Source organism: Akebia trifoliata, chromosome 15, assembly GCF_017979445.1.
Source record: "Akebia trifoliata isolate Shusen 1 chromosome 15, ASM1797944v1, whole genome shotgun sequence".
Classification (NCBI taxonomy): domain Eukaryota; kingdom Viridiplantae; phylum Streptophyta; class Magnoliopsida; order Ranunculales; family Lardizabalaceae; genus Akebia; species Akebia trifoliata.
In genome coordinates, this window is record NC_141389.1 from 18,158,303 (window position 1) to 18,182,652 (window position 24,350).

The window sequence follows — 24,350 nt, forward strand, 5'->3', positions numbered from 1 at the left end:
GAGGTTCAAACAAAAGCATTTTGGATCTCACATAGGAGATATGGCATTCTTTCGTTCTCCAAATTCTTTCCCAGATCGAATCATTCTTGGAATCGATCATTTATCTTCCAGATTCATTATCTTCCAGATTTATTCATTCTCCAATTCATTTCAATTAATCTTCTCCAAATTCAGTCATTCTTTCCCAAAATTCATTCATTCCTCTGCCAGTTTTGCTCAGCCAGTTGCCGTCGAAGGTTTGCTCGGATTATGCTCAGCCAGATGCCACCAAGAGTTATCTTAGATTTTGCTTAGTTGCCACCAAGGGTTAACTTGGATTTTGCTCAGTTTCCGCCAAGGGTTATCTTGGATCTTGCTCAGTTGCCGCCAAGGGTTATCTTGGATTTTGCTCAGTTTCCGCCAAGGGTTATCTTGGATTTTATTCAGTTTCCGCCAAGGGTTAACTTGGATTTTGCTCAGTTGCCGCCAAGGGTTATCTTGGATTTTGCTCAGTTTTCGCCAAGGGTTGTCTTGGATTTTGCTCAGTTTCCGCCAACGATTATCTTGGATTTTGCTCAGTTGCCGCCAAGGGTTAACTTGGATTTTGCTCGGATGCCGCCAAGGGTTAACTTGGATTTTGCTCAATTGTTGCCAAGGGTTATCTTGGATTTTGCTCAGTTTCCGCCAAGGGTTATCTGTTATCTTGGATTTTGCTCAGTTGTCGCCAAGGGTTATCTTGGATTTTGCTCAGTTGTCGCCAAGGGTTATCTTGGATTTGGCTCAGTTTCTGTCAAGGGTTATCTTGGATTTTGCTCAGTTTCCGCCAAGGGTTAACTTGGATTTTGCTCAGTTGCTTAGTTGCCGCCAAGGGTTATCTTGGATTTTGCTCAGTTTTCGCCAAGGGTTATCTTGGATTTTGCTCAGTTTTCGCCAAGGGTTATCTTGGATTTTGCTCAATTGCCACCAAGGGTTATCTTGGATTTTACTTAGATGCCGCCTAGAGTTATCTTGGATTTTGCTCAGTTACCGTTGAGGGTTTTCTCGAAGTTATGCTCAGTTTTACTCAATTATGCTCAGTTTATACTCAAATTATGCTAAAATTATACTCAGATTTTACTCAGTTTCACACAGTGCACACACTTGCACATTTGCAGTTTTTAGTGTGGGAGAATTCTTTAAAATTCAAGGATCTGACACTACCAGTGAGAGCTCGTGCTCAAGGACCTGACATTTTCTTTTAGTTCGGAGAGAGCTTTACCCTCAAGGATCCAAACACCTTGACGAATTGCTAAATCAAGCTGCAAAATGACCTGTCACTAGTTTTGGCATTCAGATATCGCACTAGCTACTAAAATAGATTTGCTATCTAGTTTGCTTCAACCCTCTGCCAAAGAGGGGCATCTGTAGACACCCTATTTTTGCACTCGCCTGATTAATCAACTCGTCAACCCGATCGCAATGATTTCCAGTGATGGATGTGTATTCCATTGCTTTATTTTGTTACCAGATGTGTTTCAGAAATCCGGATGAGGTATCTCGAATTGACAAAACCTTAGAAACCAAGCTACGCTAGGAAAATACGAACCCAGAAACATAGAAATCATCATCTTGCAGACCAAAAAGAAGCTTCACGATAAAAATCACTAAAAATTGATCAAATTACCAAAATACCCCTAATCTCAAAATAACTCTAGAGCCTACGTTACGCCTAGGAAAACTCTCTCAAATAAAATCGAAATCAAATAAATCATTTCACCAATTTTAACAGAATTCGACAAAATTACGAAAATACCCCTCATAAAGTTCACGTCCATTTCACACAAAAAATTTCATAAATAATACAAACCAATATTTCCATTGAATTCCTTACGAAAAATCGATTCTAAAACATCCTAGAACATTAAAACTAACTTAAAACGTGAAAAATCCTTTCCGGGGGTAAAACGATAATTTCACAATTTGCATAATTAAAAATTTTGAAATTAATAAATAAAATATTAAATAATTAAAGTGAAACATTAATGAAATTAATTTAAAATTTTGAATTAAAAAAATCGATCAATCGGACTTTCAAGTAAAATTGTTGAGGGTTCGTGGGATATTTCTTTAAGAACGCTTCCATTTGGGAGTCCAAAGAATTAAAGAAATAATGGAGGAGGGGTCTCCAAAAATTAAAAGTAAATCAAACAAGACTAAATTCAAGGTATTAAAGTCAATTAAGTGAGACTAAAGTCAAAATTAAAGTCAATCAAGCAAGACTAAAGTCAAAATATTAAAAGTCAATCAAGTAAGACTAAAGTCAAAATATTAAAAGTCAATCAAATAAGACCAAAAGTCATGATAGAATTATAATTAAATAATAACTCTATCTAATAGAGTTCTAACTTAAAAACAATTCTACCTAAAACAATTCTAATTAAAACACAATTCTACCTAAAACAATTGTAACTAAAACACAACTCTAATTAAAAGAACTCTAATTAAATACTAACTCTATCCAAATCAACCTTTAAAAAATTCTATAAATAGAAGTGCTCACATCCTATTTTCGTATCAAATCATAAACCCTAAGAGAAGTAGGTCTAGAAGCTCCCTTAGCCCCCCATAAACCCTAGTTTTGGAGCCCCAACTCCTTACCTAACATCCCCCCTTCGACTTTAGCATAAGAAACGCCTAAAAGCCTTCCAAAAATATCTTAAAATCCGCAACAAATTTGAAGAGTTCAGATCCAAAAATAAGGAGATACCTTGCCTCGGAGATCCGAAATCAAATTCGGAGACAGAACGAAGCAAGGGAGTACGGTACAAGGAGCTATTTTTGTCAGATCTGAGGGAACAAAATCCTTATTATCGGAAAGGTATGAAATTTTTTTTTTTTATTTTATCTAGGTTTTTAGCAATATGATTTATTTGGGAAGTTAGTAGAGACCGGCTTTGGCCGAGCGGGGTTGGTGCCTAACACCTTCCAACCCCGTAACGTGATCCCCAGACTCTTTTTCTCTTTCGTAGATTAGTTTACCTTTTTTAGAGTCAATTTGGTTCATAGACCTTAACAACTAGGTGGCGACTCCCAAACCTCAAGGGTCAAAAGCGGATCCGCGCACCCCGCGGATCGAAGGCGCTTTCAGGTAGGTATGGAGATGACTTATGGAGTGTTTTAAAGAGAATGTGATGAGATTAGGTTATGACATGGGGTGTGGGTTGTCTAGCTTTTAGGAGTGATGATGAGCTTGGGTAAAATGATTTTGGGAGGTGGGTTGTGGTGGTGACAACCCCCTTGATGATCAAGAATTGTATGGACCTTAATTGGTGGTGATCATGGGTATAAATTTTTGGTTTGGATTTGATTGGTTTAGGCTTTTGACTTGGTGAGGGCTTAGGTTTTAGAATTGGTTTGAGTCTAGGGTTTGGGCTAGAGTTGGGTTGTAAGGCTTAAGTTTAGATTAGGTTAATACATTGCCTAGGGTTAGGTTTGTTTTAGGGTGAGGCTAAAATGGGATTTAGTGAGGGGTTGGAGATCGATTGGCTTTAGGTGGGCTTAGAATTTACTCAAGTTTTGGGTTATAGGGGTGAAAGGTTGAGAAGGTGGGGGGTTTATAAGGCCTTATTGTGGGTCTATGAGACCTTTAGAGGTCTAAGGACCTTTTGATTTGATCAAAATGTCAATTTTCAGGGATTTAAGATATTTAGGTTCATTAACAAATTTTTTTGAGTGGGAGCCCATTCAAATTGGGGTGTCTACACCTTCAATTCCTAGTTAGTAGCTTTAAGTTACTTTAATTCTATACAATTTAATTTCCTAATTTAATTTCTTTCCTTACTTTCTTTATCGCTTAAAAGCTATCAATTGATATTCTGTTTATACATCCATACATGCATACACAACATGCACATACTCATGACTCCAAAAGGCTATTATCTAAGGTGTAGGTTCCTATAGATCAATATCTAACTCTTAAAGCCAACAAAAATGGTCTCAAAATGGACTACATTCTCAAGTATAAGGTCTTGGTTCTCCTATAGCTTTGTTCGACTTTTGAACATTACCTATGGACTAAAAATAAATAAAGACTCCTAAAGGAGCACATAAGTAGAAAATAAGGCTTGGGGGCATAAAATAGATTTCCATTAAAGTCTATAGCCCACAAAAAACTTCAGCAAGTATCTACTTGTAGCAATGGCTTGCCTCAGTACATTGATTTCTCCAATTTGCAAAGGAATTATAGCCAATTTTCCTGTAATCTCTCTATAATCCCCTCTATCTTCAAAACCCCCAAAAAATAAAAAAATATGCATGCATCAATTTGTTGTCATACATTTTGTAACTATCAATGGATGGGTGGGACAAGGTGACTAATCCCTTCCTTGTCCGTCAATCGATCCTCCTTACCTAATCTCTAGGTAAGCCTTTCCTTTACCATTGAAAGTGGGTTACTACAAGTCTAAAAAAAAAAAAAAATTCAGAACTCATTTTATAATATCCATTCACACCTAAACTTTTTGATATCAAAGTTCTCCTTTGAATCCCCACATATCTACATAAATAATTATAATTTTTATAAGATAGGTTAGCAGATTCTCAATCACATAATCCATATTTTTTTGTGAATATCAAAAATCCGAGCTTTAAAATTGTAATTTATACACACCCCAAACTTTTGATCAAATTATTCAAACACTAAAACATGGAATATCACCACAACCAACACCACCTTCCCTCCAAAACCTCTACAAACAGTGAAACAAACACCTGAGCTCCAAGTACTGATTTGTGACACAGGTAACGGAGCCGCATAACTGACATGGGCTGGAGGTTTAGTTAGAATATCCTCCACGTATGGCACTGAAGGAATAACTGGTCCTGGTGACGGAGTAAAAATGGGTAGTAAAGGAGGAGACTTTGTGGGGGAATGATGATGATGGACGGTGATGGAGAGCTTCTGTCCAATAACACAGAAGTTCCCAACGCTACAGATAAAGTAGTAAATGCCTTGTTGAATCAAAGTAACAGTGGCTGGGCCGATCAAGAAGGCTTGGAACGGATTATCTGCTGTGCAACTCTCATAGTCTCTTCTTGATACTTGCATCACATTATGAAACTCTGATTGAAACTCGAAAACTACCAAAGTAAATAAAAAGATACAAATTAGAATTTGAAACAATAATAATAAAGAGAAAAGCTTCAAATCTATGACAGTCACAAAATACTCCAAAGTTTTCCACAAAAAAAAAAATAAAACATTTTGAATTATTTCAAGAATTGGGAAACTTACAAATACGTAGAATTTGTTTTTTGAAATTCTCATTTCAGCCCACTATTTATTTTAAGAATAATGGTGAATGCATGCGATCTTGGTGCGCGGTTGGGTATGCGGCTGATGTGGCAAGGGCATAGAACCACACATCTTTTTTCCTTTGTATTCCGATGAAAACAATCTATGATTCAGTGCCCTTGCCACGTCAGCCGCATACCAAGACCACGTGCATTCTTCACGAATCTTATTTTAATTCAGTGAGTCTACTATTTTCCAATTAAAACATAAAATAGTAAGTATTTTTCTTACTCAGGTAAAATGTTTAATTCTGACAATGGTGTATCTACCATTTTCAGAATTAAAATGAATAACACGCTGAAAATTATTGAAAATTTGCAATTTTCAGCATATATTTTGGAAAATCAGACTAAAAAAATTGTAAAATTTGCCAAATAAGGGACAACCTGCGGCTTAACTTTTGATTAATCACCAAATAGGATGAAATTTGTGTCCTTTAACCTCAAAATTTAGTCTTCTTCAACCTTCAAATCTCCAGAAAAAGATGGGGATTTTAGTGAGTTTGCAGATGACGTGTTAAGGATGGAATTTAAAAACATATCACCCCCAAAAAAAAATTTACCAAATTTTTTTTGAATTAATAAAATTTAAGCATAATTACGGAATCCAAAAATGGTTCCTATAATCTAGAAGAAGGAATAGATGAAAACCTAGAGTGTCACCGATTTGAAAAAATTGATAAGCGGACCAGTTAGTGTAAAAATCTTGTGTTGGTGGAATGGACCACGTAGAGTCTCCCACTCTGTGTTGCAACCCTTTTGAGCATCCCAGCCATGAGAACACAACAACAAATATTACTAGCCTGCCACTCTGATGAACCATCTGTGTGTTTGGAGAGAGAGAGAGAGAGAGAGAGAGAGAGTGTGTGTTGTGTGTTGGACTGTTTAATACGAACGGACGTAACGTTTATGTCTATTTGGTTTCTTGGAGGAGAGGAAGCTGTAGCGACTAACGTTCATTAAACCGAATAAAGATTTGATATTTAGAAATTTATTTGTTAAGCTGATGAACCAATAGCATGACGTCAAATGTATAGAAAAAATACTAAAATAAAATACTTCCTAAAATTCTCTCTACCTCATTTAATACACATGGCCTCATGCCATTAGTTCATCTGCTTAGTGTCCATAATGATTTATAATATTGGATTTATACAATTCTTCATTAAAATAAGACAATCCAGTCCTTTGAGCTTCATCTCGTAGTGTATACTTATGATTTCAACTAAAAATCTTTAAAATTCTTCACCTGATATGACTAATGATTAAACTTCAAATCTTGGAACAATTCTAAATGAAAAACACTTTCTTTAGTAAGATTTTAACTTTTACTAAGCGCCCTTGTGCCACAAATGGATTACCGCATTGGCAATCCAACACCACAGTCCCCTAGATTTCATTGAAATACATTGATCAAAATAAATAATATTTGGGCTTGATCCAAGGTTTTGAAAATGGATGGCTACCAAACATCCTCAGAACTCCCAAATTTAAAATTAAAATTCGACGGTGAAAAATAACTTTTTTTTTAAATTCATAAAATTATGTGCATTGACATGCTTTTTTAAAAATCCAAATTAATGGTGACGTTTAAAGGTTTGGTATTTTATTCCAATTGATGCGATGTAAAAGAGGGTATAGAGTACTATCCTAAAGGACAAGCCAAATGAACTCAATTTTAAGGTGAAAAAATAGTCACTACGTCATAAAGGGCAAAAGACGACAGTGGTATTGCGGAAAAAATGACAACTATAAGTTGTCATTTTTAAGCAACAGTTTCTAACAATCGTTAAATCGGTTTTTTTTACGCCTCAGACACGACTCGACTCATCCCTATTTGACTCATTTAATTTCATTCGTCACTCCCTCTCACTCACTCATTCACTCTCTCTCTCAACTTTGTCTCTCTCTCTCTCTCTCTCTCTCTCTCTCGACTGTCTCTCGATTCTCTCTCTCTACTCATCTCTATCTCTCCTTTTTCTCTCACCTTTTTCTCTCACTCTCGCTCGACTGTCTCTCGATTCTCTCTCTCTACTCATCTTTATCTCTCCTTTTTCTCTCACTCTCACTCAACTATATCTCTTTTCTCGTGATTATGTCTGTCTTCTCGTTTTCTCTTGAATCCGTCTTTCTTCTCTCTCTCTCTCTCTCTCTTACTCGACTCTGTCTTGATTTCAAAAAGATCAACTCTCTAGTTTCGATCTGCGTTTCTCTCTCTGAATCTCTCTCTCTCTCTCTCTCTCTCTGCTCTCTCTCTCATGATCTCTCTGCTCTCTCTAGATCTCTCTCTCTGATCTCTCTCTCATAGAATCGATCAGAGTCTTTCATTTTGAAAAGTAAATTGATCGAAAAAAAATTTTAGAAAGAAATTGATCGGAGTTCAATCGAAAGATTTTCACTCGATCTCTCACTCACAGAATCTGTGATTTTGAATCTATGGTCAGACGCAATCAGATTTCGATTTGCAAGTTTTAGGGCAGAAATGATCGATGTTTGATCAAAAAAATTAGGGCTTTATTTGATCTCCCTCCCTTTGCTTAATCTGTGATTGAATCTTCAGGTATGTTAAAGTTTTTTATTGAATCTCAGATTTTCCTTAATTAATTTAGGATTTCAAATGTTTTCTTCATTGTTAAAGCAAATTTTAGGATTTTGTTTGATCCCCCCTTCCCTAACATTTTTTTAAATTACCTTCTATCGCAGAGGAAATCCATATAAGATTGCATTTCAACAACTAAGTTTCGATCTCTCTCGGATTTGACAAGTCTAGGTTTTATAAAAGCTTGCTTTTTTATTGTTATTGGATATTAGTGTTAGAAGGTTTCTTTTAATGAAATATCTAATCATTTTTCTCATTTAATTTATTATAGGGTTTCAAATTTTAATTTTATGTTATTTATCAAAATGCCCTTGCATACACATCAATTTACTTAAATATATGTGCCATAGATTACACCAATCAAGTGTTTCTAACTATTTTGATACTCAAAAGAGTATTCCTATGTGGAATAGGCAGCAGTGGTTTGGATCTATCAATATCTTTACTCTAGCTGTTTCTCTTCATCTGTATGAGCATTTTTTTCTTCTTCTATTTTCCTATCTATACATGAATATAACAAGCACTTGCTTATGTGTGCTTGCTATTAAGTTAGAATATAGGTTATTGACATATCTAGCTAATTAGTTCATGAATGATGTATGTGTGTGCTGATATACTTAGAATACATCAAAATAAGGTGATGTACGGGTACTTGATCAATTGTAATTCTCTTCTCTTAATGAATAACTACTATTATTGAGTAATTTACAAGTCCATTATGCAAGTAATTTGTAATTTTTTTCTGTTATTCTTAGAAAATGTAAAAGATTATTTTGATCTTTGAATGGTGACAAAAATATTTAACAAAATGAACAGTGATTTCCAATAATGTGTATATAACACACACATACACACACATACATACATACAAATACATAAGTTGTTGGGTGAATTTCCTTTTGGTCTATGTGGAAATGGAAATATTTTGTGGAAATATATTAAATTTTAATACCATGCCAAAACCTACATATTGAAACTAAACTCGAGAAGCAAATCCACATTCCCAGTGGAATGATAAGGTCGGAGGGTTTCCTACTAGCTATTGTTGTACTGTGAGTTGAGGTTTTGTTGAGTTGGCTTTTCACTGTTCCTGTGAGACTATTGATAGAAGGAGTGTAGAGAAATTAGACGAGTTAAGAGGAGGTAATCAAGTGCATGTGCCACTCAAAACGAACTATTTTGACAATAGATGATGTGGATAGTGCTCTGAACCTGATAAACATGGAGGTTCTTCTCTACAACACAAATGTGTTTCTATTGTTTATCTTTTTTCCGTATTTCTTTTCTTTATTGACTTATTATAGAAATGTTCATTTATACATATACATATAGACTGTTGGGCCTTGTTTCTTTTTTTTTTGTTTTACACTCCCTAAAACTAGAAACGACAGTTTTGTGATGCATTTGATGCAAATTTGCTTTACATTCCTTTATTTGTTTATTTGTTTTACACTCCCTAAACCCAATGATAAGTTGTAGAAGCCTTTACGAAAGTGATATGTTGAAGAAGTACATAGGGGAGGGTTTTATACCCACGTGCATCACTTATAACAACATTATTAATGGTTTCATAAAAGAGGGTTCTATAAACACTGTTTTGGAAACTTATCGCAATATGTGTGAAGGTGGGGCCAACCCAAATGTTATGACTTATACTAGTTTAATTGACGGGTCTGCAAAAGTAGTAACATAGGTCATGCTTTGATGATGTGGAATGAAATAGGTAGTTAAGGTCTCAAGTTAGATGTTACTACATATAATGTTCTCATTAATGGGTTTTGCAAAAAAATGTGATATGAGAGGTGCCTAGGAAATTTTCACTCAACTCTTGGAGGATGGTTTAACTTAAATACTATTGTTTATAATAGCCTAATTGGTGGGTTTCGAAATATAAATAACATGGAAGCAATACTCTCCTTGTACAGAAGAATTTGTGAGGAGGGAATTCAATGTGATTTGGCAACTTACACTACATTAATTGATGGGTCAATAAAAGATTATTATCTCAAGCCCATTTAGTCCACCTTCTCTAACTTCACCACCATCACTAAGTCCACCTTTTTCGGCTCCATCACAACCACCAGCATTGCCACCAACACTATAAAAGAACACGATAATAAGTAGAATAAACCTTCAGTATGATGTATTTTGCAAAATGAGTCATAATCATTCCCATCAATTGGAGATGGACATCAACTTCCATTTCATTAAGTTTGGACAATATATTTATATATCTTCTATTCGATCATTCACATTTTTTTCATTATAAAAGAAATAGCTGATTAATAGATTATTATCTTACAATAACTCAATTTATGTGGGTTGTTTTCTTTGGAATAGTATTTGATATTTTTAATTATTGATGTTTATGATCTTGTTACATACTGAAGTTGAGAAGCTTGATTGAGAAGTTGAGAATCTCACTTGTTTTAATGAGATCTTGAATTTCTTGAGTATTATATTTTTTTTAATCGTAGTTATGTTTTCTATTTTTGATTATTGAGTCTTATAAGACATTGAAAAATCATATTGTTACCATAAGATATTAGAAAAATATCTTGTTAGGGCATTTACCTTTATTTTAATTTTTTATTCACATTCTTTCACCAATAATAAATTCATTTTTATTTCCATTCATATAAAATGTCTTCCTCGTCTACACCCCTAAGCAAAAGTGGATAATGGCACCAAGACTGTCTATTGATACTTAGAAGGAGTTAATTTGTTTTTTAGATTCATAAGAGATAATTCATATAAATTGGGGAGTACTGATTGATATTGTTGTCATTGTGTTAAATGTCGTAATCTTTTAAGAGAAAAGAAAATACTTCGAGATATTCATGCACATTTAATATGTGATAGTATAGATACTTCTTGTACGACATGGATCTATCACAAAGAAATCCCCATAAGTAATGTCAATATCAGTATTGGTCCATTTACTAGTAATCGTAATAAAAATGCATTACTAAGAATGATTGGTATGGTAAATGAAGCATTTGAATGTATTCGTGATGAGGATAATACTCAAGATCATATAGGGGCTAGTATGCCTGCATATATGGATGAAGTTAATAACGAAGAAGATGTTCAAGTTCATGATGATTCATTAGAGAATATTCAATATAAGAAATTGATGAAGGATTCGATGCAACCTTTATATCAGTCCTGTCAAATTGAAAATACAAAATTATCCATGACAATTGATTTGTTGAGTATGAAGGCTAGATATCAATGGTCTAATAAGAGTTTCTCAGAGTTGTTACAATTAATTAAAAAGATTTTGCCCGATGAGAATATTTTGTCAAATAATACTTTCACTACTAATAAGATGGTCAAATCTATGCGTATAAAGTGCGAGATTATCCATTCATGTCGTAATGATTGCACATTATATTAAAGAGAACATGAAAATAGGGATAGTTGTCTTACGTTTGATGAAAATAGATGAAAACTGATAAACAATTTGAAATCGAGAAGCTCACGTTTACCGTGAAAAAAGTTAAGATATTTTTCAATAACATTAAGACTACAAAGAATGTATAATGTATCGTGGATTGTAGAGAATATCACATGGCATGAAGATGTGGGTTCAATATCGAATAAACTAAGTATGTGTCATCTAAAGGATTCTTCCTGTTACCAACAAGTAAATCATAAGTGGGACATTTTTGCTTTTGAAGCACGTAATGTTCAATTAGGACTTGCAATAGATGGATTCAATCTTTTTGGAAATAATAACAATTCTTATAGTTGTTAGCCTGTTATGATTGTCCCGTATAATCTTCATCCATCCCAATGCATGCGAAATGAGTTTACAATGTTAACATTATTGATTTCTAGAAAAAAAAAATTTCCTGGGTATGATATTGACGTTTACTTACAACTATTGGTTACAAAATTCAATGAATTGTGTTTTAGTAGAACAATAATATATGACTCATAAAAAGAATAATTTTACAATGAAAATAATTTTGTTATGGGCAATACATGATTTTCTCGCGTATGATCATTTGTCAGATTGTAGGACTGCAGGAAAGTATGGTTGTCCTATTTGTAGCGAGAGGACAGAGGCATTGTGGCTAAAACATGGGAAAAAAGTTTGCTTATATAGGACATAAAAGATTTTTAATAAACTCAAGACATATTTTCAAGAGTCAAAAATCACAATTTAATGAAAATGAAGAACATAGAAAACATCCTCAGCGTTTAAGTGATTTTGAGGTATTAAGAAATGTTAAAAATATCAAAAACAATTTTGGAAAAGTACTAAGCAGTAAGCGGAAAAAGTATGTAGATGAAAATGAATCACCTGCATGATCTAATAAATCAATCTTTTTTTATTTACCATATTGGAAGGTGCGTTATAATTTTTTTAAATATTAATGATTTATACTATATAATGATGGTTGTAACTAACATATATTATTTCATTCTCATAGGATCTACCTATTCGTCATAATTGAGATATAATGCACGTGGAGAAAAATGTGATAAAAAATCTCTTTGCAACAATTATGAACATGAATGATAAGACTAAGGATGGTCTCCAAGCTCATCAAGATTTAAAGGATATGAGAATAAGAAAAAAATTATGACCAGTAAAAAAGAATGACAAGTTGACATACTCAGAAGCTCCTTACATACTATTTCGACAAGAAAAAAAGTTAATTTGTAAGAATTTGTATAATTTGAAGGTTCCCATATGGTATAGTGCAAACTGAAAATATAACATGAGTTTAGAGGATAACGAGTTAAAGAATTTGAAGTCTAATGATTATCACATTCTCATGCAACAACTATTACCAGTGTTGCTGAGGCATGATTTCAAGACACATAAAGCTTTGAGCATTGTTATTCGATAATTATCAATATTTTTTAATGTCTTGTGTTCGAAGAAGATCATCCATGAAAAATTTTCGAATATGAAATAACGCATTATAAAAATATTATGTGTGTTCGAAAAGTATTTTTCATCGTCATTTTTTGTTTCTATGGCACACCTTGTTATGTATTTGGTAGAGGAAGCCCAAGTTTGTGGACCTATTAGATATCGATGAATGTATCCCTTTGGAAGGTAAATAAAAAGTTTTATATTTATATTTATTTCTATATTGTATTAATAAGTTTAACGTTAAGATCTAATATTTGACGACACACGCACATCAGGATGATGAAAATGTACAAACGATACATACTAAATAATACATATCCAAAGAGATCTATTGCTGAGTGTTTTCTCATAAACGAAATAATGCACAATGATAGAAAAGGATGTCATAAACAAACATGTGAGATAGTAATGGATCTTGATAATAAAAGACCCTTTCCTATTGATAAAAAATGGAAGGTTTGCATTCTTAAAAATGTTCAATACCAACAAGCACGTAAATGGGTACTCTGCCAGTTACCTGAAAATGTTAAGTGGGAAAGGTATGTAAAATTTAATTTTCCTATACACGTGAACATTGTGTTAAAGATTATATAACGCATTCACTTTACTTTCGTGTATAAAACGTATGCTACTTATATTCAGAGCCACAATTTCGGCAATCATAACTAGTTTTAGGTCAAATGTCAAGGATACAAATCTAGTAAATGAAGAAGTCACTTACTATGGCATTGTGAAACAGATTCTAGATCTCGATTATCATGACTTTAGAGTTATAGTATTCTATTGTGACTAGGTGTGCATAAAAAATGTATATGGATATGCAGTTGATCCAAAAATAAATTTGATTTATGTTAATTTTAAAAAAATTAATGAAAAATATAAGAGAAACTGATGAGCCATTTATTCTTACTTCTCAAGAAATTCAAATATTATATTGCCAAATCCATAGTAGACCTATAGATGATTGGCATGTTGTCTTGGAAGTTCCTAAGAGATTGAATCAAGACGTGGACTCTTATAAAGATCCATTTGTATTTGAGGCAAGAATCAATGAAGATGATTTAACAATAACATTATGAGATGATATCATAAAAGACGATAACATGAAAAATGATGATTGACATCACTTGTAATCAATGGTTAAATATTTTGTTTATTTTTAATTCTAACAAATCAATTTTATATGCATGTTAATCTTAATTATAAGTGTATATAGTTTCTTATAATTGTTGTATTTCTTTGACAGGTACTATGTTAAATGATAGATTATCTGCATCTACATCTCATGGGTTTACTTCTTAGAGTATGTTACTAATTGTTGAGTTTTGTATTTTTTATTAAATTTCTGATTTTGTAAATTATCGACTATTTATAACAAGTGCAGGTATTTCTATGAAATTTAGCATAGATGGGCAACCTATTGGGGAAAACTCAAACAAATTGTGTATATCTTAAGGCATGCTGTGAAGACTTATTTATCGTTGATTTATGTCAAATGAAGCAATGTGCCGAATAATCTTAAAAATCAATTGTGGGAAGTTATAAAGGTGAGTTCTTTTGTCTATTTATTATGCATATTTGTTCTCTTGTGTTATTTGTTATGCATATTTTAACTATTAATGTAAAATTATTTATCTTCCTTGTAGAATACATATACTGTTTTAGACGAGAATAGACAATGGGTCCCTAAAAAGGCCAATCTCTTATGGAAAGATTGGAAAAGTAACCATCGTTGTGAGGTATATGATAAATATAATATGGATGTAGAAAGAAAAATTCATATACTTTCATATGTGAAGAAAGAAGATTGAGAAATTTTCATTAACGAGTTTTCGAGACCCAAGGTGCAAACAATGAGACATAATTGAAAGGAAGCTAGGAAAACACAAAAGACTACACACACTTCAGGTCGAAAGAAATAAACAAGGATTGCCGAAGAGTTGGTAAGTTTATACTATAAGCATGAAATTAATAGATGTGACGCCCCGCCAAACGCTAACACAAATCCCAAGGCCAAATCCCAAGGTACTAGGTGACACCTCGAAATTTCGGCATGGTCTCCTCTGTTTATGTTAGCGTTTCACGGAACTCAAACCTGATAGACCAATTTATAACAAAACCTGTATAAAAATATAGATACAGAAAAAATAACAGCAGAAGACTAATTGCATCTAACATATAAGTAGATCAGAGTGCGGAAGATTTATCAATATACAGGCTTACCAAAACACTCTCACTCTAACATAGGCCTAAACTCTCAATCCAAAAACTACATACATCCTGGTTGAAACTGACAATACTAAGGGATGTGACCCTAGTGCTCACCAGGTAATAAATTCTGATCGTCGATCTGATCAACCAGATACTCCTCAATTACTGACTCTACGCCTGTCTCGGTAACTGCAAATGCTGAAACTAAAAAAAAAAAATAGGAAGGAAAGGGTGAGTAACAATGGTTACCCAGTAAGTCCACAGCCAATTCCTACTAATAACCCTTCCTAAGCATGATCGAATAAAGCATACTGAACATTTTAATACATGCAAGGTTTTACAAGATAAAATACGATCAACTGGTACATATAGCCAGGGATGAGCAACTAAACAGTTTTAAAATTACACATAATATCAATCATCCATAATCGTTATACATTTTCCATTTTATGCAAATAATGTTGACAACATTGAAATAATGGACATGCTTCTCAGTTTGTAATTCGAAATATAACGACATATACATAATACGAATGGTGGAGTATTGGAATTAAAGAGTTGGGATTCACGACTGGATCGCTCCCAATCAGGACATGAAATTCCTCAATAACATCGTAGTTCCTGATTTTGTGGCTGGTCGTGTCTACCACGCTTGCGGGACCATTTATCCGGTTCAGGCTGACCGTTTGACGTGACCGTAAGCAATGGATCTCTTTTCGATGTGTCAGAACATTCGACTACTACTAGATTGTTAGTGATCACTGACTAATCATCTTCATCTATGCCTATCAGGCGTGCATGTGATTCCCAAATGGCACTCCACTCGTATACGACCACCTTTACAATACACATTCACTGGTAAAGATAAGAAAGGAATGAACCCGGATTCCAATTGTGACTCCACTCTCATACGCGTCCCATACCACGTATGAGCTTGGCGGTCCCTACCGTACATCCTAGGATAGTGCACCCCTCCGGATGATGTGACACACTATCCCTTCAGGCATTCACAAACCCTTTAACAGCTCACAAAATAGTTACGTATATATATAATTTTTCATTTAAAGCAAAAGAGAAATTAACAAAACAGGGTTGAGAATGGATATCCAGTTCCTACCATGCAACCGTGGCCACCCAGCCTAAAAATAAACAACAGTACTCAGCGCACGCGCTAACATAATCGGAAATAAACATGCAATCCTTTCATTAATAACCTGAATATTCTTTCACCAACCTACACACAACATACAATGTAAAATGTAGACATCACCCCTCGGGTGTGGTTCTGGCATTTTACCGTTCATTCCCTTTTCCCATTCTCTCGACATTCTCACTTTTTATCTTTTCACATCGACCATCCATTTCTAATCTTTCAAAGTCATTCTTTTGGTCTTTCCATTGAAAACCATCAAAGTTTATTCAAAAACAAGGTCCCGGCGATGCACGAGACCAAAGCTGTTAAAAATAAGGAAAGCTGGTGAAAATTTGGCTAAGTGTCAGAAAGTCAATTTTTCAAAGTTCTCGAAATTGAAAACGGGTTTTTCGAAATGAAAGTCTCGATCACGAGATTCGACACCATATAGTTTTTTGTAATCTAATTCAAAGTTACGCAAAAGTTATTACATTTTGAAAATTTGCCGAAAACGTCGAAAATTACGTTTTGTTCTTGAAACCAAAATTCGGATTTTGATCCTTTGAGATTTGGATCTTAAAACCATTCCCATTGTTCCGAAATGGGGGGTAAAACCTTAATTTCATTAAAGAACTTAAATTAAATGGAAAGTAAAAATTAAAGAGGACATTTACTTAAATATTTTAATGAAATAAAGGGTGAGAAATAGTGTATAAGGTGTGCGGAAGTCAAGTCAAGAGTCAGAGTCTGTTTTTGACTCAGAACAGTGCTGTCGGCAGCAGAACCTTGTTCTATCAGTGGAACCGATGGTTCCTGCCGACAGAAGAAAATTTACAATGGCAGAAGCTTCATTCTGTCGGTGGCACCGACCCTTCCCGCCGACAGCTTGAACCTCACTCACGATTTTTGGGTTTTTCAATCTCTTCTTTGGATCTTTGTTCCATTCTTCAAATCCCTCAATACACCCACGAATTCAACATTTAAAACATAGATTAAACACATCAAATCCTTATTTCTAGCATGAATTTCAATTCAAATAAAGATTTCTACGATTTAAAATAAGCAACACATTTTTAACAAAATCCCTAAATGCAAATTTCATAAATCTAAGCTACCAATAAGAATTGGAAGTCCCTTACTTGGTTGTGGACGCCAAAGATACAAGCTAGCACTACAACTCAAGGTTGGATGGCTCGAGAGTCAAGATTGGGCTGACTTGGATGCAAAACGAGCGAGGGTTTGCAAGGTATCCGACAATGACGTTCTCCTTCTCCTCTATAATGAAGTATAGACCTAGCTCCTAACTCGATGAAGCCCTCGGATGGAAGATGTTGAAGTTTACTCGAGCTACCCAACTAATTTTGATGGAGGATGGAGAAAACGAACAAGAATAGGTAAGTAAAGATGGTGAAGTTGTAGCTCTCGACGTGGCTGACAACTTTGTCTTCTTCGTCGAGGTTCAACTCGACTTCGTTTGCGCACAAACTTGATGGCAATGGGTCGAAACCCTTGGATTGAAAGTGGCTGCCATTTGGGATTTCTTAGAGAAGGAGAGAAAAATGAAATAAAAGAAAATCAGACTTTTCTTTTATAACACAGCGAAGGGCATACTTGTAATTTTCCCTCATTTCTAGTTTCGATCCTAACTTAACTATTCAAACTCGGAAAGCGAAAAACGAATATACCATTTCAAATAATTTTTCGTTGTGGTTCTAATGGTGTGGTCGAATTTTCTTGATTCTCCCTCTAACGAAAATTTTCTATTTTGGGTCTCACTTAACGCGAAATTTGAGGATTTTATAACTTTTTCTCCGAACTCGAATTCGAACTTGCTTACAGGCTAATGTATATATTTTGATCCTTTTGAATCTAATGGCGAAGTCGATTTTTCCTCAAAATTAATCATACCAATATTCGAGTATTTTACTCTAAGTCTCTCATTCGATATTTCCCTCCAAATCTCACCATTTACTTTCCTCGAGATATGAGTTGAAAATCCGGGGTGTTACAATAGACATATTAATTATTTCTAATATATTTACTTATTTTACTTACAGAATGAAAAAAATCCTAATGGAGAGGTCACAAGGATGTATGTCTTTCTTACGATTCATACTAAGAAGAATGGGCTTGATAAACAACAACTTGTAAAAATAATTTATTTATTTATTCATTTGATATTAATTACACCAAGAAATTATTAAATTTAATATTATTTTTTATTTATTATTCATTTAATTTGTAGGAAACGATTGATAGGATGATTGATACTAATCCCTCTAGTATACATAGGGATTTGGACCATGATCCAATTGCAATAGTATGTGCATTATTTAAATTCTTGATTAGTTTATATAAGTTTGTTGAAAGTATTAACATTTCTTATTTATTATTATTATTTTTGTATAGATTTATGGTCGTGATAGTCGAGGTCTTGTACAAGGCATGGGGTAGTTCCATTAAAGAAAATCCTTAAATGATCAAAAAGCATCACATCAAACATTCGAGGCTAACTTGGAGGCTAAGTTTAATGCTAAGTTTGAGGAGTTGACTGAACAACTACAAGAGGAGTCTAAGGCACACAAGTTATTAGAAGAGAAATTATTTTTTTATGCCAAACTGGAACACTGATGCAACCTTCCTTTAATACTCGAAGTTTTTCTCAAGTATAAATTTTAATTTAATTAAATAGTAGATTTCATTCATATTAAATGTTTGAATTTATAAAATATTTATGTTGCATCTATTGTTTTGTAACTTTATAGACGAGACACAATTCAACACAGCAAGAGGCACAATCAGATTGATCAACTACGCAAACAGTTAGAGGCTGTTGTAAGCTGCTCCGTATACGAAGGTTGTGTGATCCTATTGCCATTGTGAGAATGTCATGTGTGTCTGCTACTGATCTAGATTGTTACAATATCATTATTGATGATATCCTTGTTGGTAACGTTGAACTACAAAGTGGGGAAAAAACTTTTGAAGATTTGAAGATCGAAGATGTCACTGAAGGTCCCAAATTTAGGACACAATTTTATTAATGAAGAAATGGAAAAAGGTAATTTAATTTCATATATGTAATTGTATTATTCCTTACTAAGAAGTTATACTTAAATATTATGCTGATGCAAATGCAAATGCGAAAAGAGATCAAATGCCAGGTCGAGAAATAGGTGTAGATCCAATATGTCATCTCGATACATTTAGTTTTTGGTACATTTAATTTCACTACATAGACTTTTTACCTACTTATGTTTTATGATTTCTTTTATAACTATTTTTGTTATTGTTAATTAACCCCTTTTTAACTCCATCAATGTAAAATTATATGTTTTACATTGCCAACCCCAAACTTTGATAAAGGATGAGGGTAAAGGATGGTCCCAAGTTCGGATGACTGTTGGAGCTGGAATTTCTATTGTTAACTATTGATAGTATAGGGCTTTTGGAGAGGTAACTATAACTTTGTTATATTTTACTTTGGGTTATATTCTAGAGCTGTTTTTATCTATTAAGTAGCTTTACTTGTTGGATTTGAGAAAAATAAGTTCAAAACTACTAAATTGAAACTTGATGTGGCACCCCTCTAAATGCTAACACAAAGCCCCATTTCAGATCTCAAGGTACTAGGTGGCACCTCAAAATTTCGACATGATCTCCTTTATTTATGTTAGCATTTCAAGGCGCTAAAATTCTTACACTTGATAAACGACATACACTATATCCTGTATATATACATACAAAATAGAATAATAGCGGAAGCCTATATACATCTAATAACGTATGATAAATCAGAGTACGGAAGAAAAAATTTATATCTAGGATTATACAGAAACTCCTTATTCTAACAAAATTCCTAACGCTCAAAACCAAAATCTATATTACTATCTAGACAACCTAACGCCACTAGGTATAGTCCAGTGCATACTATGAAAATGACTCTAGTCGTCTATCTGACCTACTAGATAATTCTCACTCGTTTTCTACACCTACCTCGTCAAGGTCTGAATTTGAAACTAAAAAAAATAGAGTAGGAAAGGATCAGTAACAATGATTATCCAGTAGGGAAGGAAACAATTTATGTCAATAACTTCTCCTAACATAAATGAATAACCATACTAAATCATTTTAACATATGCAAAGTTTTACAGAATAAACTACGATTAACTGGTACATATAGTCAGGGATGAGTAATTAAATATTTTAAAATTTACATTACATCAATCAACAGTACTCACTATAATATTTTCTTTTAATATAAATTTAATTGATCAAATGGAAATATTAAACATACATTTCATTTTATTTATCAAAATAAGGCAACAGATACATAATACACAATGGTGGAGTAGTGGAATTAGAGAATTGGGATTCACGACTAGATCGCTCCCAGTCAGGACATGATGTTTCATAATAAAATAGTAATTCCTCATTTTGTGGCCAATCAATGTTTACCATACTTATGGGATCATTTATCCGGCTCAGGTTGGCCGTTTGATGTGACCGCAAGCAATGAGTCTCTTTTCGATGTGTCAGAACATTCGACTACTATAAATTATTAGTGATCACTGACTAATCATCTTCATTTATGACTATCAGGTGTGTATGTGATTTTCAAATATATAATCCATTCGTATACAACCACCTTTACATTACAAGTTCACTAGTAAAGATAGAGAGGAATAAATCTGGATTCTAGTTGTAACTCTACTCTCATACGCGTCCCATATCACATATGAGTTTGGTTGTCCCTACCGTACATCCCAGGATAGTATATCACTCTGGATGATATGAGAAACTATCCCTTAAGGTATTCGCAAGCTCTTTAACAATTCACAAAATAACTACATATAAATATATATATATATATATATATATATATATATATATATATATATATATATATATATATATATATATATATATATATATATATTTTCTTTAAAACTAAATAAGAAATTTTCTTTGAAAAAAAAATAATAAATTAACATTACAGAATTGATAATGGATATCTAGTTCCTACCATGCAACTGTGGCCACCCGACCTAAAATAAATAATAGAATTTGAAGCCTCTACGCCAATAGAATTAAATAAACATACAACCAATCATTATTCCTGGATATCCCTTCACCAACCTACATACAGCATTACAATGTAAAATTATAAACATCACCCATCGGGTGTGACTCTTACATTTTACCATTTCATCCCCTTTTCTTCTTTTTTTTTTATTCTTGCATTTTTTTCGTTTTCAAACACATCATCCATTTTCTAATATCAAATCATTTTTCACACTTTGAAATTTTTTTTATCATTTAAATTGAAAATTTATAAATTTATTAAAACAGAGTCCGAGTAGTGCATAAAACCCAACTAGCGAAAATAACCTGGTAAAATATCCTACCCACGTATAATTTGTTATAAAATACAATTAAACATATCAAATATGCTAGTTCTAACGTGAATTTGAAATAACTAAAAGAATTCTACAGTTTTTATACCCAATACAATTTTTTTATAAAAACCCTAAATGCAGCTTTCACAATCTACGATTATCAATAGAATTGAGAGTCCTTACAATCTTTGTGCGATAGGATTTAAGCGCATGCACGAAAATTGAGACAATTAAAATGAAAATTGAAGCGAAACAGATGTCGAGACGGCTGATTTTTGAATCTGACTCGGTGATTTCGAAGATCTCGACGTCGTTGTCATTTCTTCCTTTTATGGCGGAGGACGATTTGGCCTTAAAATTGATGAAATCCAAGGTTTAAAAATTGAAACCTTCGTATCACATATGACTGATTTTTGACGATACGGGGCGAAAAAGAAGAGGAAACGAAAATAACTTGGGTGGATTTTGTAGAGGTCGAGGCTGCAAATGGTTTTCCCTTCTGAGTCGGAACTTAACGACAGCTCGTTCGCGGTGAATCTGAGGTTGAAGATTTGAAAAAAAAAATTTGTTAAAAATACCTTGGCTAGTTTTTAATAATTTAGAATGATGATGAATAGTGATTTTGTTTTTAAAATTTTATTTATATAAATTTTGGGACAAAATCGATATTTTACCTATTGTTTCGTTTGACGATAACTTAACCGTTCAGATTCCAAAAGTGACGAGTGAATACTTTATTTTGTATAATTTTTCATTACGAATCTAATGGTATGGTCAAATTCTATAAATTCTATATCTAACAAAAGTTCACTTTTTCGGCCCAATGGGACCCTAAAATAGACGTTTTCATTTTGGGCGATAATTTGACTTTCTGTGCTCTAAAAATGACAAGTAAATAGTCTATTTTCTATAATTTTTCGTTATAAACCCAATGGTATAATTGAATTTTAAAAATTCTTACTCTAGTAAAAAATTCATTATTTTGACTTGATCCGACTCGAAAATCAAGAATTTTATAATTTTTTGTTCGGACTCGTATTTGTGCATGTTTATAGGCTAAAGTATGTTGTTTTGATCATTTTGAATCCATTGGTGAGGTCAGATTTCATTAAAAATGATCAAAAACATCTTAAAATTTTACCCTAATTCCCACTTTCAAGATTTTCTCAAACTTTCATTATTTATTTATTTTTATTTTTGTCAATATATGAATAAAAACTCGTGATTTTACACTTGATCAGAGTGATTATGATTTTGTTATAGTTGGAATTGTTTTTTTTTTTAGTTTTTGCTAAATAATTGTGGCTCATTTGTGCAGCAAGTAGGGCATCATGTTCAGTAGATAGCCAAGAATCATCCTTACGATCGAGTGATTCTCATGGTAGGACTTCCTTTGATGAATTGATGTGTTTGTGTTTATCATCTTAATTGAATCCTTAATTGAGGAGTTCTTACATGCACTGTCTTTCCTTTTACTCAGTGGAGCTCAATATCAAGTCCTTTAGGATACTAGAATTCTTCATTGAGATTCCTGAAATTGCAACTGTTGGCTCATTGAAGGTATATGACCATCTAATCTTATTTTTAGGATATATCGCATATGGCTCATTCTACATATTGCATTAGACATGATCAAGCTTAGTGCCTTTGACTAGAAGAAAGTAAATATTGTGCAAATCAGACAATCCTGTTAGTTACTTGGTGTACATATATTTCTACCCCAGTCTGCTAGTTAAGTGAGACATTACTTGTATGTTAACGAATGGGGATGAGTTTGTTGGCCATGGTTGCTCAATATCTAATTATGTATGCTTATGGTATGTAATTTGTTGTGTAGAGGACGGTAACGGAGGCAGTGATTGCTATATTTGGCAAAGGACTACAAGTTTGTTTACTTATTCAAGGGAAGAAGGTCAAGGATGACAACAAAACTATATTGTAGACTGGAATCTGTTACAATGATAAGCTAGAAATTTTGGGTTTTAAATGGTAAATACATATCATGTGATACCCCACCAAATGCTAATACAAATCCCAAGGTCAAATCTCAAGGTATAGATGGCTCCTTGAAAATTGGACATGGTTCCCTATGATTATGTTAGCATTTCACGAAACTCAAAACCTGATAAACTAATAACCAACAAATCTTGTATATAAAGTGTGCCAAAAGTATACAAGGTGCGGAAGATGGTAAAATGCGAACAACATAGAGTTAGACCAGAGTTGCGTAAAATGTAAAAATATATAGGATTAAAAAAATTTATCCTCACTCTAACATAGATCTATCATTCAGCCTAAAAACTATATACACCTCTGGGACAAAATGAATCCTAGTGGAAGCAGTCCCAATACTCACCAGGTAGTGGACTCTGATCGTCGATTTGACCAACCAGATGTTCCTCGAACGATGGCTCTACACTCGCCTCACCAGTTGTAGGTTCTATAGCTAAAAAAATGGAAGGAAAGGGTGAGTAACAATGATTACTCAGTAAGTCCACAATCAATTCCTACTAATAACCTTACCTAACGTGATTGAGTAATCATACTAAATCATTTCAATACATGCAAAGCTTTATAAATTAAACTATGATTAACTGGTACATATAACCAGGGATGAGCAATTAAACAATTTAAAGTTTCACATAACATCAGTCATCAACACTCACTATACATTTTCATTCTATTACAAATATAATTGACAACATTGAAATGACAAACATGCTTTTTAGTTTATATTTCAAAATAAAATAATAGCTACATAATACACAATGGTGGAATAGTAGAACTATAGAGTTGGGATTAACG